Raw genomic sequence first — 18,417 nt, forward strand, 5'->3', positions numbered from 1 at the left:
GGAAGGAAGGAAAGAAGGAGAAAAAAATGGAGGAAGGCAGATTAGTAAATCAATAAATACCCCAGTGACATAACTGAATGAACAAATAAAAATTCCTCACAGGAAGGTGGCAGGTGTCCTTAGATGGTGATGTTGAAGTAGAAAGGGTGACTTTTTTTTTCAGCCCAAGGATAATCTCTTAAATTCTGGGTACAAACAATACAGTATAACTCTTATGGTTGCCATGACAACGTGAATCCCTCTCCTCTGATGTCAGGCTGCTCTCCCCCTTCCGCTGGAATTCAGAAAGTCAGTTTTCTTTCTGTAGTAAATGCTGTGCCTGGTTTCAAGGGCTCAATGATGGGCTCATCTAATAACTCCCTGTCTTCCTGGACTGTTTGTTCCCAAACCCTAAGGTCACATTTCTTTGGGGGAAGTGGGAGTTTGACATGCAGGATACTAGACCAGGCAGACAGATTGTTCCAGTTAGGCATGTGACCTATTTCTGCTGACGTCTGGGCCAGCTTCTGACCAGTCTAAGGTCCACACCTCACCTCCCTCCACCTTACACTGGCGCCAGACTTGCCTCTAGGTGAGCACAGGACAAGGACCTGCTTTGGGAATTAGGCTGGCAACTACAGTAGTATTTGAAAACCTTCCGCTAAAAATCTCTTCTCCAGACGGCCTGCCTAAAATTCCAGTTATTAAAATCATTTTTATAGGTGAAAATGTTGAAGGTCACTTCCAAATGAAATTGTCCCCTGAGTAGGGTAATAATAATTAACTTGTAACACCCTAGAGAAAATGAGAAAGGGAGGACAGAACTCCCGAGGGCCCAGGACACAAGATAGATCAGTGTTGACATGAGAAAGGAAAGGGATAGGTTTATAACACTGGAACTTCTCAGTACCCACTGTCTTTTTCACATTCCTCCAAAGCCTATTCCTCTTTGTATCTTAGCTCAGTAAACCTGGAAGGCATTCTCTTTGTTGTTATTATTATTTTAGCTGTATATATTTATGGGATATGATGTGATCATTCAGTACATGTAGCTAATATGTAATAATCAAATCAATCAGTGTAGTTAATATTTTCACAACCCTAAACATTTAAAATGTTTATTTACACATAATATTTACATATATTTAAGGAGTATATTTCATTACATGTAATATATATATATATATATATATATATATATATATATATTCGTACTAACATAATCAAGGTAATTAATGTCCCCATCTCTTTACCATTATTTTATATATGAAGTCTTTGGGCTCCTATCTTCTACTTATTCATAAAACACATAATAGGCTACTGTGAACTACAATCCCTCTACTGTTCTGTATAATACTAGAACTTACTCCACCTATTTAACTGTGTTTGGGTACCTGTTATTCAACCTCCTTCATTGTCCTCTCTCCTCACCCTTCCCAGTCCCTAGTAATCACCATTGTACACTGGAAGGCATTCTTTTTTTTAATATGCCAGAGATTGAACTCAGGGATATTTAACTACTGAACCATATCCCCAGCCCTTTTCATTTTTTTTAATTTTGAGAAAGGGCCTTGATAAGTTGCTGAGGCTGTCTTTGATCACACATTTCTCCTGCCTCAGTCTCCTGAATTCCTGGAATTATAGGTGTGCATTACCATGCCCCACTGGAGGGCATTCTTGATACCTCCCTTTCACCATTAAATTCCAGTTAATGATTAATTCCTGTCAATTCTAACCTCTTCACACCTCCAAAATATTTTCTACTCTATAATCACTACCCTGGTCCGGACAACCATCATTTCTCATCTGGATTACCTTACTGCATGAGCATCTTTTTAACCCTTTCCTATTTTAACCCTTTTCTTATCCATTCTTCACCCTGAAGCCAGAGTAATCATTATAAAATGAGAACCTGATCATGTCACTCCTCTGCTTAAAACACATGAATAGAGTTATATTGCCTACTGGGTAGGGTCCAATGTGCTTAACATAGCATTCAAGACCGTCCACACATGACCTAGCTCCTGCATCTCCAGCCATATGTCACATCTCCCACCTAACTTCAACACTTCCCACACACCTAACATTCTAGCCACAGCTAACTACTCCTTGTGATTTGTCAAACTCATCACGTTTCTCATCTTTTGCCCAAGAGGCTTGCTTTCCCTGGAATACCCTCTAATTTCTCTTCCTTCCCTTAGTTTACTCCTATTAGTCCTTCAAGGGCCAGCTCACATATCACCTTCTCTAGGTCTTTCCTGATCCTTCCTTTATTCCAAGTTTAAATTCAGTACTTTTTCACCTATTAGGAAATGTACTAACTACATTACATTGTAATGACTTGTTGACTTATCTATATATCCCCCAGTAGGATGTGAGTTTCATGAGGACAAGGATTGTGTCCTTATTCATCATTATATATCTACTCTCTAACACAAATCTTTCAATTGGAAATACTCAGTAAATATTTGTTGAACAAATGAACAGAACCCAGGTGGTATAGATAAACTAGAGGAATAGCTGTTTCCTTAAAGAGGAAAAAGGCCTGCCAGATATTAAAACGTGTTATGATACTACCTTAAAATAGTTTTATCCTAAGCTGGGCTTGGTGGCTAAGGCAGAAGGATCACAAGTTCAAAATCAGCCTTAACAACTTATCAAGGTCTAAGCAACTGAGCAAGACCCTGTCTCAAAAAACTAAAAAGAACTGGCACAGTGGTGCACTCCTGTAATCCCAGAAGCTCGGGAGGCTGAGGCAGGAAGATGATAAGTTCAAAGCCAGTCTCAGTAAAATTAAGGTGCTAAGCAACTAAGTGAGCCCCTGTCTCTAAATAAAATACAAAATAGGGCTGGGGATGTGGCTCAGTGGTCAAGTGCCCCTGAGTTTGATCCCTGGTACTCAAAAATAAATAAATAAATAAATAAATAAATACAAAAAGGACTGGGAATATAGCTTGGTGGTTAAGTGCCCCTGGGTTTGATCCCTGGTACAAAAAAGAAAAAAGGAAAAAAAGTTGTATTCTAGAGAAATGTTTATTAACAGTTGTCAATACATAATGGACATTTGTATATTTTAAAGCTAGCATATCAAATCAAAGGGGAAAAGATTAATTATTCAAAAATTATATATAAACCACAGGCTAGCTTTAACTTACTATTAACATCAAGTTTAATTACAGATGAATCAAGCATTTTATTTATTTGTTCCTATTAGTTATACATGACAGTATAATGTATTTTAACATATCATACATATTCTTATTCTTCTGGTTGTACATGATGTAGAATTAAATTGGTCCTGTAATCATATAGGCACATAGGAAAGTAATGACCATTTCGTTCTATTATCTTTCCTATTTCCATTACCCCTCCCTTCCCTTCATTCCTATTTTTGTAACCCAAAGTATTTCTATTTTTCCCTACTCCTCCCCCCTCTTATTGTGAGTTAGCATCCACATATGAGAGAGAACATTTGGCCTTTGTTTCTTTGGAGATTGGTTTATTTCACCTAACATGATAGTCCACAGTTCCATCCACTTACTGGCAAATGCCATAATTTCATTTTTCTTTTGGCTTAGTAGTATTCCATTGTGTATATATACCACATTTTCTTTATTCTGTTTATCTGTTGAAGGGCATCTAGTTTGGTTCCATAGTTTAGCTATTGTGCTTTAAGCTGCTATAAACACTGGTGTGGCTAGCAGCATCACTGTAGTATGCTGATTTTAAGTCCTTTGGGTATAAACGAAGGAGTGGGATAACTGGGTCAAATGGTGGTTCCATTCCAAGTTTTCTGAGGAATTTTCATACTGTTTTCAGAGTGGTTGCACCAATTTGCAGTCTTTCATGATCTAATCACTCCTACCAGCAATGTATGAGTCAATATTTTTCTCCACATCCTCAACAACATTTATTGTTGTTTGTATTCTTAATAATTGCCATTCTGACTGAAGCGAGATGAAATCTCAGTGGAGTTTTGATTCGAATTTCTCTAAGTGGTAGAGATGTTGGACTTTTTTCATATATTTGTTGACTGATCATATTTCTTCTTCAGTTGAAGTGCCTGTTCAATTCCTTTGCCCATTTATTGATTGGGTTACTTGTTTTTTTGGTGTTAAGTTTTTTTGGTTCTTTATATATCCTGGAGATTAATGCTCTATCTGAGGTGCAGGTGGCAAAGTTTTCTTCCATTCTGTAGACTCTCTCTTCACATTTTTGAATCAAGCATTTTAATGTGAAAAATGAAAACTTAAAAGTACTAAAAGAAAATATAGGAGAATTTTAAAACATACAATTTTGGAGAGGGGAAGGCCTTTCTAAGCAGGCCACAAATTCAGAAATAAAATTGATAAATGTTGTCATAGCAAAAATGAATACAAAAACAAAAGGAGAAATGACAAACTGCAGAAAGGTGTTTGTAACTTTTATGACAAAGGACTAATTTCCTTAAATTCCAAATAGCTCAAAAAAGGCAGCAAGAAAAACATCAAGAACTCAAAGGTAGATGAGTGAATGATATGAGTATGTATATCAAAGAAAAAGAAATATAAATGGCAAATTCACATATATAAAGATGTAAATTTTACTTGTAAACAAAAGAATGCAAATCAAAACATCAAACTGCTATTAAAATTTTTTTTAGTTGTAGTTGGACAGAATACCTTTATTTTACTTATTTATTTTTTAATGTGGGGCTGAGGATTGAACCCAGTGCCTCGCATATGCTAAGTGAGTACTCTACCATTAAGCCACAACCCCAGCCCCTGCTATGTTTTTTTTTTTTTTTTTTTTCACCAACTGTACTGGCAAATAGTAAAAGAGATTGTTAAAATCCAGGGTTGATAAAAGTATAGGGGAATAGGCAATTTAGCTACTGTAATAGTTACTGTATATATCATATGACCTAGCAATTATACTACATGGTAGTGAAGAGCAGAGGCTCTGGAGTAAGACTAGCTACATCCAAGTTCTGCTGCTCCAACTTAGCTTTGTGCTCTAGGAAAGTTCCTCAACCACTTCAAGCCTCAGTTTCCACATCATCAAAATGAGAATAACAATAGTATTTACCCCACAAGAGTTGTTCTAAGGATAAAATGAAATACGGGGCTGGGTGCAGTGGAACACACCTAAATCCTAGGAGCTTGAGAGGCTGAGGCAGGAGGATCATGAGTTCAAAGCCAGCCTCAGCAATGGCAAGGCTCTAAGCAACTTGGTGAGACCCTGTCTCTAAATAAAATACAAAATAAGGCTGGGGATGTGGCTTAGTGGTCAAGTGCCCTTGAGTTCAATCCATGGTACCCACCCCCCACCAAAATGAGATAAGGCATATAAAGTTAGTTGTTACTATTATTGTGCTCAAAAGAGCATTTATTCATATATCCATCACAGCATTGTTTATAATAGCAAAACTAGCAACAACAATCTAGAAATGATCTAAATATTAATTGGTTGTATTAATCAGCTTTTGGTTGCTCTGATCAAAATACCTGACAAGAATAACTTAGAGGAGGAAAGATTTATTTTGGCTCACAGTTCCAGAGGATTCAGTCTGTGGTCAGCAGTTTCCAAGGCAGAAACAGCATGGCAAAAAGGTCTGACCAGGAAAAGCTGCTCAGCTCATGGCATCCAGGAAGCAAAGAGAGAGAAAAAAGGAAGGGGCCCATGGAGAAAAGATAAACCTTTCCAGGGCATGCCCCCAGTTACCTCTTTTTCCAACTAGGTTCCACTTCCCAGTAGTCCATCCAGCTATCAACAAATTAGTGGAATGAATCCACTAATGAGGTGAGAGCCTTCATGATCTAATCACTCCCCAAAGCTCCACCTCTGAGCACAAGACATTTCAGGGGCATCCCAGTTCCAAATCATATCATTGGTTTAATAAATTATGATATACTTATGTACTGTAATGTTATGCAGCCATTACAAAGATGAGATGAGACATCTATTTGGATCAATTTGAATAAAACTCTAAGCTATGAAAGTATGATTCCATTTTTGTAAATCAACATGGAAATGTGCTCCTATCTCTCCAAAAATATATTTTATATTATTTTATATTATTTTATTTTTATATTTCATGTATAAAATATAAAATATATAAATATAAAATATAAAAAATATAATTTATATTATATATACACATATACATATGTATGTATATGAAAATATATATGTGTGTATATATATATATATATATATATACACATATATACACAAATTCTTGAAGGTTATCATACCAAAAATAGTGTTTATCTTTGCAGAAAGAATCTGATGGGGATAGATTTCAAGAGAGCTTTGTTTATTTCATATTTTTTATAGTTTGAATTATTAAATTATGCATATATACATATATATATATATATATATATATATATTTTTTTTTTTAATTTAAAGAAACTAAGATCCGGTCAGTGTTCACAACCCCCAAACAGCTTCCCACATCACACTGAGTAAAAGTCTCATTCTTTCCAATTGCCTGCAAGGGCTTCATGATTGACCTCTTGCATGGTCATTACCTCTCTGATCTCATCTCCTGCCATATACTCTCTCACTCTGGTTCAGTCACACTGGCCTCCTGCCTGTCCTGTGCACATGCCAGCTAAAGACCCACCTGAAGTTCTTTCTGCAATTATTCACATAGGGTACTTCCTCACCTACCTTAAGTCTTTGTTCACATGCCACATTCTTGGAGAGGCCTTCTCTGCCCCTTCCCCATTTAAATTTACAACTCCTCACATCTATATCCCCATATTTTGCTTTATGTTTCCAATTGTGATTTATAATAATCTAATATAATATACATTTCTATTGTTACCTTATCACCTAGCTCTCCCCACTGTTAAGGAAGATCCACAAGGACAGATGTTTGTCTGTTTTGCAGTGTTCATCTCTAGTTCCTACTGTCTGGTGTCTAGTAGGAACTCAAACATATTTGTTTTCTAATTTATTTTCCAAATTATTGATGCATATTAATTGTACACATTAGCTGGCTTCACTGTGACATTTCCATACATGAGGGTATCATACTTGGATCAATCATATCCACAAGCTCTTCTCTCTGTTCTTGTCTTCCCCTCTATCTCCCTTCTCCTGTCCCCTTCCCCTTCCCTAATAGTTCCTCTTCTATTTCAGGTCATCTTTTTGCCCTCCAAAATTTGTTGAATGAATGAACAAATGAACATTCCAGGCAAGAAAGAACCTAAGAATTTGCTTTCTTTTTCTGTATTCCCACTCCTCTCTGGGATTCTTTCTTAATCTTTCTCCTTCTGGAATTTACAACTTTTCCTTTCATCTTGTTCCTGGCAGGTACCTCACAAAAATATTTGTTGAATGACTGGATTTGTGTTCATTTTGAAATATGAGTGATTGATCACTTAAGAGCAAAATTCCAGGTATATTTGCATTTTAGTAGGGATCAAAACCTATAGACAAGCCATGTACAGTGAGTGATACATGCCTATAATCCCAGCAATTTGTGAGGCTGAGGCAGGAGGATTGCAAGTTCAAGCCCAGTCTAAGCAATTTAGTGAAAGCCTGTCTCAAAATAAAAAATAAAAAAGGGCTGGCGCTGGAGCTCAGTGGTAAAGTGCCCCTGTGGTTAATCTCCATTATTGCCAAAACAGAATAACGAACAAACAAACAAAGGCAAAGGGATTATAGGCAAAGGGATTAGCCTGCTTCTTGGAGGCCCTGAGATTTTCCCAGAGTAAACTGGTACATTTGTCACAAACTCTGGGACTCACCACTTCTACTTTCTCTCCTTGCTAATACAATCGTTTCCGTGTGCCTAGAAGTAGCTTTAATATTACTATTGGAAAAAAAATTGCTATTTGATTTCCACAGTTCACATGACTTAAAGAAAGTATATTTCAAGAAAAACAAACTCATAGTGAACATGAATATTCTTAAAGAAAAACACACACATGAATACATATACACACATAAATATATACATATTGGTACACCAGTTATCAAAAATATATCAAGTTAGTTTCTAAACAATTCCCTACAAACATGTCAATATATTATGTACTTAAAACAACAAAGTCCTTGAAAAATTCTTAGTATTGTCAATTTCTTACCTTTTATAGGCCAACAGAAAGGCAATTCCAGATCCAGGCATTTCCAGTTTTCTCAAATGGTTCCACTCTACTCCAAACAGGCAGGTGACAGGATGAATTCTGCTAATAAGGTTATACCTGAATATGTGTGGGAGGGCCCAGAGTCACAATCAACCTAGTCAGTTTTATTCAGGAGACAAAATACCTGTGTGTGTGTGTGTGTGTGTGTGTGCGCGCACGCAAGCACATGGGTATGTACATGTGGAATGACTTATATTGAGCTGTGGGGACAGAACATATTAGAATCCTCTCATCTCCCATCCAATGCCCATACCAGACCATTTTCTTCCTCCAGGACTGGCTCCAATACCCTACATTGGCCAGTTCAGAAACCCCTTGTAGATATTGGTTGTCTCTGGGAGATGAGAATGCTGTCTGTGAGCTTAGGGTCTGATGAGAAGTTGAAACATCTGAGATACTCAGCAGAACCTCTTTTTTGATGACAAAAAAGATCATAAGCATGAGAGCACTCAGAGAAGAATGATTGAGTCAACTCATCAGCTTAAGAGAACCAATTTTTTATTGGTATAAAAATATCTTATTGTTTGGGCCTAAGTTTATTGGACCCTCAGAGAGAATGGAGTCTAGTTGTAACTTAGTTGTTCTCTACCTTTAATGTGCTTGTTAAAAGATAGATTTTAGGTTGGGGAGCAGCTCAGTGGGAGAACACTTGCCTAGCATGCATGAGGTCCTTAATTTGATCCTAAAACACACACACACACACACACACACACACACACACACACACATTTTCCTAGGTCTCTTTCCCATAGATTATTATTTAGTTCAGTTGAAGGATGGCCTATGAATCTGCATTTTTGACAAGCTCATAAGTGATGCCAATGCTACTGGTTTTTCAAGAACTACACCATCTACATTTATACCTACACCTATATTTATTCATTGTCTGACATTCACGTTGGTTCTCTTTCTCTGGGGAACATTGATTAATTAATTCCCAGGCATAATCTGAAAATCTGATCCCCCCTGATACAGTGTTTTGTTCCCATGATGGGAGATATCAGTTTATAATGGAATTATGGAGACCTAAAGAGTCAAATTCTTTGGCATTGTAGATGTAGGGATCAAAATCTGCTATGGATTCATGAGTTCCCTGAACCCTGAAAACAATAACAACTGTGTTTATTGAACTCTTAAAGTGTGCCAGGAACTACGCTAAATATTTAAATGAACTATCTTATTTGACACTCCCAACAAATAAGATAGGGCTATTTATAGCCCTATTTTAATGAATGGAAAAATGGAGACTCAGAGAATTTAAGTAAGTTAAATAAAAGAGGTACAAACTTACTCCCTTCTTTGATTTCCAAAAAGGAAATCATGGTAAATGCTTCAAGGGAATTTTGAACCTGGGCAGTCTCACTGGGTTGTTTCAGATATGGAAACTTCAAAGGAAAATCTTACTGGCTCTGGACTTGAGCCACTCATAGTTTCACAGCAAGCCCAAATTTCTAGCCATTATATTACACTGCTCCCCCTGCTGGGCAGTTTCACCATTAACTAATTCAGAGTCGGGGTAGGAGGTAGTTTTTGAGACACATCAGTCTGCTAGTTTCCCCAGAAGTTACACTAGAAAGACTTATTTCAGTTTACTTCTTTCCCAATGATCATGGGTTGTTTACATGCTAAAATTTGCTGACAGCTCTTAATTTTACATGGTTTATTTTTGAGTCATGGCTGTATGTTGGGGTTTCTGTGCTGTAGGCAGATTACAGTCATTGCCTTCTTCAGGCCTGTATCAGCCCAGTGCTCTAGGCTAGCTATTTTCTGTAGGCCAACAACATTTATGTATCTTGTGGGAGTGCTTCAATATTGCAATCATCAGTAGACATTCGTTTCCAGAAAATAGGATCTAGCACTTTAGATGATGGGCAAGGGGCCCACAGATTTCAGTCCCAGGTGATTTTTTTCTGTCTGGTAGGTGGCAGCAAGCAGAGTGATGGGCCAGATAAAACAAATAGTTTCAGGAGTGGCTCAAGTCCAGATTCAATAAGAGCTTTCTTTGAAGCTTCCATATCTGAAACAACCCATAATTCCCAGAGGAGAGGAGGATGGCTGTTTCAAAAGCCAAAGACAAACTCTCTCTAAACAGATTAAACCTTCTGCCATAGAAGTAAAGCTCAAAACGAAAAAACTGGCCAAGAAGCCCTAATGATATCCATCCATCAGCCAACCCAAGGGCAAATCTGACTGCACAAATGATGGGGGACAGAATCAAACTATTTGAGTAAATTGGGCCCTTAACTCTCAGAATGCAAAGTATTTCCTAGTTCAACATGATAAGTTAATATCTCAAGGTACTATGGCTTATTTGTGGTAGTAGCTGATACATTTGATTAGAGCTCATATATGTACAGGTTCTGACCTCTTTTCTGAATGGACATCCTTTCTTCCTTATGCAACAACTGCTGCAAAATCTCAGAAGTCTTTTGGGCTGGAAGTCTGAGTGACATGGGCTACCATTTACTCTTTGTGTAAAGTAAGGTTTTAGTGCAGAAAAGGAATGGGGCTGGGTGGCCTATAAACTCTGAATAGATATTTGTGGATTTGGCTGAAGATTCCTCTGCTGTCAACCCCTCCGTTTCTGTTCATTTACATTTGATTTCTAATTCCAACCTTATCTCTGTTGAACTGAGGGATGTGTCCACAACTGGCCAGCTTAGATAGGAAAACAGTCAGAGGCCAAGTGTGGGGGTGGCAGCACCCATCTCTCTTAGGGGTTCAAGGGAAAGCCTGTGGAGGCAGAAGAGAAGCAAATAGAGAGTAGAAGACAAGAGAAAAGGACAGGCAACTGAAGCTGTTGCTGTGTCCTTCGTGTTTAAGACTGTCCTTCCCCTTTGGTTTCTGTAATAAACATGATCACAGTATAACCTAATTTTAACATCTCAGCTCTGGCATGAAGAATGCCACCAGTACACTTGATTCACAATATCAAAGAAAGAGGAGGTCAGCAGGACCATTGGATCCAAGTCTTGTGCTCAGTGTACATCAGCTTTTGTCTGTCCTCAGTGGCCTGTTTGTTCCAGGGAGTGGGTACTAGCCAAATCTGTAAGTGAAAAGATGGGAGGATAGAAGATGAAAGGGGGAAGTGCTTCAATTTTTTTAAACTGTGTTAGGGATGTAGCTCAGTGGTAGAATGCTTGCCTAGCATGCGTGAGGCCCTGGATTTAATCTCCAGTACTTCAAAAATAAAATAAAAAAGAAAGAAAATACCTGCCTGGGCCTCACTAAGAGATTTTGGGGGCTTGTGAAGTGTCATTTAAAAAATTATTATAGCTCAGCAGGGCAAAGTGGTGCATGGCTGTAATCCCAGTGACTCAGGGAGCTGAGGCAGGAAGATTACAAGTTTGAGGCCAGCCTCAACAACTTGGTGAGATCCTGTTTAAAAATTTAAAAAATAATTTAAAAGGGATGGGGATATAGCTCAATGGTAGAGCTGCCTTGGGTTCAATCCCCAGTACCACAAATAAATAAATAAATAATCATTGTAGCCAAACCTGCATGTCACCTCAGCTCACTGATTTTTATTTATTTTACTTTAATTTCATTTCATTTTATTATGACAAAAGATCCCTTGTGTAGCTTCCCTTAGTCAAGTAAATTAAGTAAACGAAGGTCAATGTGTATCTTTGTGCAAAAGAAAAAAGGTGTTACAAGATTTTTGACTGATACTTCTCCATTTCTCTTTAAACAGAGCTCCAGATTTGTGTGTTAAGGGTGGGGTACTTCTGGAAAGAAAAGGAATGGGACCCCAGATTCTCTTACCAGGGATTTCAAATTAGGAAAATCTGACAAAGTAGATGGGCCTGACTGTAGTTTCCTGGCAGATAGGGAACCTGAAGGCCACAAGGGGTAGCTAATTTGATAACAAAGGAGTCTGCTGAACGTTCTGCAGGACTTTCCCCACACTGCTTCTTAAACTCTGCTTCTGGCTTCTGCATATGCAGGTGCAATGTTTGTTTCCCTTAGATCACCAGGTGCAATCTTAGTACTCTCTCCTCCTCTTCTTCCTCTTCTCCCTCTCCTTCTCCTTCTCTTTCTTCTTCTTTGCAGTCTGGCAATCCAACTCAGGCCCCTGAACATGCTATGGAAATGCTCTACCATTTCTCAAAAGAAATGTGCTCATAGCCAGTACTCATCAAGTCTGGATAGATTTTACTAATGTTTTGGGAGGATACCAGGAAGGGGTCACAGCATAGAGCCCTTCAGCCTTCTACCAGCCCCCTTAACAGTCTTCTTCTCCTCCTCCCTTCTCTGCTCATTTTCCCATCCTCCACCATAGATTGCATTCTTACTCCTCCTGCAATTTCTTTGCCCTATACTAGAGTATCTAGAAAGTCAATCCATCAATTTTTAGTCATAGCCACCTACCATTGTGACCCCCTGAACAGAATTAAGAATGTTTCTTCCTTGGTATCCATCCTCTCTAGGAGGAGGTACAAATAGATATTTGTTTTTGCTGTATCACCTATCCTCATACTTTCCTATAAGAAAAATGAAAATGTATAGGTAATCAAAAGCCTTCTGAAAAATCCAACATTTTTGCCTAGCACTAGGCATAAGTCCTCTGTATACCAGCCTGATTCTCTTTACTGAAGAGCACTATTTTTTTTTTTGTAGTAAGTCTGACAATGGTGCATATTCTAATGAGGAATCTTTTCTAGATGGTGGGTGATCTTGCTGCTATCCCATAGGCTACATGTTTTTTTAGGTTTCCAGGAGAAAACACCACCTCCCCTAAGGATTGTGTTATGAGTTTCAGTGCAGCCAAACACCCTTCCAATTTCCAAGGAAGTAATCTAGATTGTTTGGGGTGTGTTTTCTCCTTTTTGAAACTCATTTCAACACTGGCTGAGAGGAACAAATTTGAGGAGGGATGACTGTAAATGGCTGAGAAAGATACTCTACCATGGAGGATTTTTAGGCATTAGCCACCTACCAATGTGACCAAGGCAGTGAACCAAATACTGGGCATGTTCAAGACAGGCCTATTTCTTCCCATGCACAAAGAATGCCTGCTTCAAAATTTTGAATTCAGGGAGACACAGGACAGCTGGTTAAAGTCCATAGAGATCATGAATGCAGATGTGGTCACAAAATCTAGGAGACTCTATTAGAGCTCACTTGAGGCTTTGAAAGAGGTATGTTTAGAAAAATATAAATCAATAAGATTTTATGCAACAGGAAACAAATGTATGGAATTCATTATCCTCAAGAGTTAGTGTAAGCTGAAGTATAAATACCTTTTTAAAAGGGTTAGATGCATTCATAAATTTATGCATAGCTGGTTACTAAGGGCAACTAAGATGTTTTCATAGGAAGCTAGAAACAGAAGAGGCTCTAGATATCAGCTAATCTCAACCCCTCCACCCCCACCACCTTTGTAATTAGGGAGCATCAGCAGAGTACCTCCTGGAGCAAAAGACCTGAGTAGATAGGAAATAGGTGATTCCTGGTGGTCTCCCAGATAACCCCAATGGCCACCCCAATCTTTTGCTACATAGTTATATTTTAAGAGAGGAAAGGACGAAGCAGACTTAAAATCCTCTAATTGAACCTGGCATAGTGGCACATACCTATAATCCCAGTGGCTCTGGAGGCTGAGACAGGAGGATTGTGTGTTCAAAGCCAGCCTCAGCAAAGGCAAGGCACTAAGCAACTCAGTGAGACCCTGTCTCTAAATAAAATTTAAAAAATAGGGCTGGAGATGTGGCTCAGTGGTCAAGTGCCCTTGAGTTCGACCCCCAGTATCAAAAAAAGCCTCTAATTGTCTAGAGGAGTCATATAGACTATATATGGGAGGTGGGGATGGGCAGAGATGACAATATGTAAAGAAGGGTAAGAAAAAGAGAATATCCTGCTTTCAAGATCATAGTCTAATAAGGGAAATAAGCAAGTGAGAATATTATGAGTTTGTATATAGCACAGCAAGTTACATGATGGGGGTAGAGAAGGGATGAGTACCATGTGCAGAGCAGGTGGGGAACAAGGCAAATTGGCCTCTGGATGTGGGGAGAAAACCTAAAGAGTGAGGCAGCATGAAGCTTAAACACATTAACAAGGGAACAGCTGATCCTATCTTCATCTCAGTCAGGCCTATACAATCAGTTTCTTCAGGATCAATGTGAAGAGTACCCACTGCAGTCATATATCTCGGTGGCCCTCCTCAAAAACTTCTCCATTACCAGATGAGGAAACATAGATATGAATGAGTGGACTACTTTGGATGAACATCTACTTCATGTCCCAGTGGGCCTCTATTTCCCCTCCACTATATTTGGCCATGAAGATCAGGCTATAAAAGGTAGCTTGGTCCTGTGACAACACATGCCTATTGACGCCTTCATTAAAACTATGGCACATTAGAATTAAATAGATTTCATTGAATAATATGAGAAACAATTTTCTCTATGAATGAGAAAAGAAGAGTATCCCTTCCCCCAGATAGACACAAACCTTCACAGGGCACTCAGCTTGCCAAGCTCCACTTGGGTTAGATTTTGGCTCCTACTTGCTTCCCGAGCTGCATGGCCTGCACTGAACAACCTGCCCAAACCTATATGGTAACCCTGAGCATTAGAGACAAGAGTGTTGGGTTAAAGAGACTGTGAAGCTAATCCAGGAAGCATCTGTTGTGTTCTGATGTTTCCATCCAGAATGACTTAAGACTATGCCAGCCCGATACTGCCTGCAACCTATCAACTGGCAATGCAACCTGTGCCAGATCTCTCAGCTCTTTCAGGTAGAAGGAGGAGACTGGCTGCTTCTGGCTGCCTAGTCTGCACTAGAATTGGGGAGGTGACTGGAATTGCAGAGCTGGAAGGTTCTGCTAGGAGAAAGTAAGCTGTTTATTCAACAGGCACTAAAAATGAAGTTTGGCATCTCATTTGAGAACTTCCAACAGCGTGAAGGAGGCTGATTCATTTTTTCAAATAAAACTTAATTGTCATACTGTTTATTTAATAGTGAGATAATAATATCTTCTGTTTATGAACTGTCTTATAGCCTGAGGGAGTCCACACCACTTTACAGACTTCAAAATCTGAGAGCAGCTAGACAGGGACTGTGTCTTTCACCACTGAAATGTCAACACCTGGGGGCTGGAGGGCATGGGTGGGGAGGGATTGGCTCAGGCAGTAAAAGTGGCTTTTATATCAAATTCTTCCTAGTGCAGGCCCACCAATCAGGTACCAGACTTGGGCTTCCTGCTGACATATATGGGGAAGGGGATATCTGCAGAAGAAGGGACTCTGGCCAACTGGCAGGTGTGCCAGGATTTTGCTTAGAGAATAAAGAGGACCCAGTCTGAACTGGGTTGGTAGAGAGACATGTGTGCCAGCTATTTGCAGAGGGGTAATTACCTGATTGAACTCAGAGGGAGGAATAGATCACCTCCTGACAGTCAAAACAGGGAGTATTAGAAGTAAAGGGCAATCCAATTCTTTTAAGGCATTTAGATAGGCCTGGCCTTAGATTTGATGAAAAAGTCCAGAGGCCTGACCAGTCTGCTCTCACTGCCCTTGAAAATGTACAACTTGACCTGCACTCCCAGAGACCTCCTCAAACTTAACTGAGCATCAGAATCATATGAAGAACTTGTTTTACATGCAGATTCCTGGTCTTTCACCGCACTCTCATTCTGATTCACTAAGACTGGGGCAGACTCCAGGAATCTACTTTGTTTCCCTCTCTCCCCTCTCTCTCTTTTTCTCTCCTTTCCACCCTTCCTTTTTTCTTTCATTTGTGGTGCCAGGGATGAAATCTAGGACCTTCCTTGCCCATGCTAGGAAGTTTCTCTAACACTGAACTACAGTACCCCAGTCCAAAGAATCTTCATTTTTAATAAACATTCCAAGTGATGTTTAAGTTGCTAATCCTCTAACTACATTGATTCCAGATTCAAGACCAAAGGGGTTGGAACTAATCTGGTCCTTTGTCTGCAATCCTGGCAAGTAGCTTAACACAGAATGAGTCTTGATCTTCAGTGCTTCTTTTCCAGGCTGCTCTGAGTAGATCCTGGATGTTTCAGAATACAGGAGAGGTTCCTACTATTAAAGGTAATTCCAATTATACCTTTCTTTTCTCTTTCTTTATCCTTCCTCCCTCCTTTTCTCTTTTATTCCTTCCTCTATTCCTTCTTTTTGGTGGGGCCATATCTTAGTTCATTTTTGCTACTATGTATGACAAAATATCACAGAACGGGCTGGGTGTGGTGGTGTGTATCTGTAGTTCCAACTACTCAAGAGGCTGAGGCAAGCCAGTCACAGTGGTGCACACCTGTAATCCCAGTGACTCAGGAGGCAGAGGCAGGAAGACCCAAAGTTCAAGGCCAGCCTCAGCAATTTAGCCAGGCCCTTAGCAAAGCAGTGAGACTCTTTCTCTAAATAAAATATAAAAACAGGATGGTTATGTGGTTCAGTTGTTAAATACCCCTGCATTTAATTCCTGGTACCAAAAAAAAAAAAAAAAAGAGGCTGAGGCAAGAGGATATCTTGATCCACAGTGTTTGAGACCAGCTTGGGCAACACTGCAAGATCCTGTTTCAATTAATATAATATGATATAATAATTAATATAATTTCAAACAGTATATCTATGGTAGAGCATGTGTTTAGTATGCTTCAAGGTCCTAGGTCTGATTCTAAGCCAAAAAAGAATAGGGTGCCAGTAATTTTGATATCTTGTGAGGGCCCAGTATCTGTTTCCAAGCTGTTGCATTGATGACTTTCTCAATAGGTCCCTAAAGCTCAGAAAATAATGCCAAGAGTTAAGAAATGGGATGGCATCAAACTAAAGAGCTTCTGTACAGCAAAGGAAACAATTAAGAATGCTAAGAGAGAACCCACAAAATGGGAGAAAGTCTTTGTTAGCAGCACAATTCACAATTCACAGTCCTCTTCTGACAGAGGATTAATATCTAGAGTATATAAAGAGCTAAAAACACTTTACATCATAAAAATCAAATAACTGAATTAATAAATGGGCAAATGATTTAAACACTTCTCAAAAGAAGAGATACAAATGGCCAACACATATAGGAACAAATATTCAACATCATTAGCAATTAGGGAAATGCAAATCAAAATTACATTGAGGGCTGGGGCTGTAGCTCAGTTGCAGAGCACTTGCCTTGCATGTGTGAAGCACTGAGTTTGATCCTCAGCACCACATGAAAAAAAGTAAAAATAAAATAAATAAAATAAAGGCATGCTATCCATCTACATCTACAAAAAAATTTTAAAACTACATTGAGATTTCATCTGACACCAGTCAGAATGGCAGTCATCAAGAATACAAATAATAGCCGGGAGCAGTGATACATGCCTGTAATCCCAATGGCTTGGGAAGCTAAGGCAAGAGGATTGCAAGTTCGCAGCCAGTCTCAAAAACTTAGCAAGGCCCTAAGTAACTTAGCAAGACCCTGTCTCAAAATAAAAAATAAAACATGCTGGGGATGTAGCTCAGTGGTTAAGTGCCACTGGGTTCAATCCCTAGTACCAAAATAAAATAAAATAAAAAGAATAATATATTTTAGAGGGGATATGAAGAAAAAGGAACACTTTTACACTGTTGGTGGGATTGCAAATTAGTACAACCATTATGGAAATCAGTATGGAGGTTCCTCAAAAGACTAGGCATGGAACCACTACATGACTCAGCTATGCTATACCACTCCTCAGTATGTATACTGAAGAATAAAGTTAGCACACTACCTTGACACATGCATACTCATGTTTATGGCAGCATAATTCACAATAGCCAAACTATGGAACCAGCCTATATGTCCATCAATGAATACATGAATAGAGAAAATGTGGTATATATACACAACAGAGTTTTATTCAGTCATAAAGAAAAATGAAATTAAGTCATTTGCAGGAAAAATGGATGAAGCTAAGTAAAATAAGCCAAACTCAGAAGGATAAGGATCATGGAAAACAAAGGTGGGGATGGATATCCTAAATATCAAAGGGAGATTAGTAGAGGAAAGGGGCCAGGGGTGGGTAGGAGCAGGGAGGGGGGAATGCTGGGAAATGATATTGACCCAAAGGTATTGTTACATAATGTATTGTGTGCATGTACGAATATGTAACAAATCCCATCAGTATGTAAAACTATAATGCACCAATAAAAATGTGTTAAAAAGGATGTTGACTTGTACATTGCATCCTTACATGCCAGAAGAAAGAAGGGCAAAAAGGGCCTAGCTAGTTCCCTTCAGTTCTTTTATAAGGTCTCTATTTCCAATGAGAGGAGAGTAGAATCTAAAGGTCCCACCTCTTACTATAATAATGCTG

This window comes from Urocitellus parryii, chromosome X (assembly GCF_045843805.1).
Source record: "Urocitellus parryii isolate mUroPar1 chromosome X, mUroPar1.hap1, whole genome shotgun sequence".
Lineage (NCBI taxonomy): Eukaryota > Metazoa > Chordata > Mammalia > Rodentia > Sciuridae > Urocitellus > Urocitellus parryii.